Source organism: Schistocerca gregaria, chromosome 2 (assembly GCF_023897955.1).
Source record: "Schistocerca gregaria isolate iqSchGreg1 chromosome 2, iqSchGreg1.2, whole genome shotgun sequence".
Lineage (NCBI taxonomy): Eukaryota > Metazoa > Arthropoda > Insecta > Orthoptera > Acrididae > Schistocerca > Schistocerca gregaria.
In genome coordinates, this window is record NC_064921.1 from 711413725 (window position 1) to 711415087 (window position 1363).

At 44.7% G+C, this 1363-nt stretch overlaps 1 non-coding gene across 1 annotated transcript; it reads left to right on the forward strand.

The window, feature by feature from the left end:
* The first annotated feature begins 821 nt into the window (after window positions 1-821).
* Window positions 822-896, forward strand: Trnal-caa (transfer RNA leucine (anticodon CAA)). The gene has a single exon. It is a non-coding gene; the product is annotated as a tRNA-Leu (tRNA).
* Window positions 897-1363: the final 467 nt, after the last annotated feature.

A 1363-nucleotide genomic window follows, 5' to 3' on the forward strand; every position in this document is an offset into this window, starting at 1 on the left:
GTCGTCATGTAAAGTTAGAGAGGAAAGTTACGTGCCTCTGTCAATCGTGTAAACTTAATTCGCTTGTTATCGTTTATTAAATGTTTTGCCTATCGTATTTTTGAGACTGAGGTTTGGGATCAACCCAGTATTTGAATAAACAAGCGCGGAAAACCGCAAAAATAAAAATAAAAACAGAGTAAGGCTGGCCGATGTACCACAATAACGGCCGCTAAAGGATTCGATAGGGCCTGAATCACCTCGCTGTTTTATGTATAAATTCCTCTACATCGGCTAATATATAACGTTAAATCGAGCCTGAATGAGATTTTCGCTCTGCAGCGGAGTGTGCGCTGATATGAAACGTGCAGGCGGATTCCATGTCTCCGCAATATCCTTTCTTTCAGGAGTGCTAGTTCTGCAAGGTTCGCAGGAGAGCTTCTGTAAAGTTTGGAAGGTAGGAGACGAGGTACTGGTAGAACTAAAGCTGTGAGGAGAGAGCGTGAGTCGTTATTTGGTAGCTCAGTTGATAAAACAAAACAAAAAAAGAAAAAAAGTTGGTAGAGCACTTACCCGCGAAAGGCAAAGGTCCTGAGTTCGAGTCCCGTTCCGGCATACAGTTTTAATCTGCCAGGAAGTTTCATGTCAGCGCACACTGCGCTGTAGAGTGAAAATCTCATTCTAGAAACATCCTCCTGGCTGTGGCTATGCCATGTCTCCGCAATATCTTTTTTTTCAGGAGTACTAATTCTGCATGTTTCGCAGGAGACCTTCTGGAAAGTTTGGAAGGTAGGAGACGAGGTACTGGCAGAAGTAAAGCTGTGAGGACGGAGCGTGAGTCGTGCTTGGGTAGCTCAGTTGGTAGAGCACTTGCCCGCAAAAGGCAAAGGTCCCGAGTTCGAGTCTCGGTCCAGCACACAGTTTTAATCTGCCAGGAAGTTTCAAATCCAGCCTATTTGTCAAATATGGGGTGTCTAGTAAACCTGCTTTCTCATATCGCTAGACAACATTCAAACAAATTGTATTAATGTGTTTTATTAGAAATGTTAAAGATGACAATACTTAACATTGTTCATTACACAGTTGTGTCACAAGCAAAGGGCGACGTGCGAAATAAACAAGCTTCTTCAGTATACACGATTCCTATGTCGTTAATATACAAGTCACTAGTCTTGTTGCTCCTGTAGAACTGGCGCGGCCAGTCGGGTCCTCTTCACCAAGGGGCCGCTGCTGTTGCGTTGTCGTCCTGGAAAGGGGTCTGTCAGTGTGCTATTGGCGGACCTCTTCCAACAACCATCTCTTCTCTGTCGTTCCCGACAGGCTTGCAGGCGCTTGAATTTACGCCGTAACATGCATTATCTGATCAAACGTATCCTGGCACCTA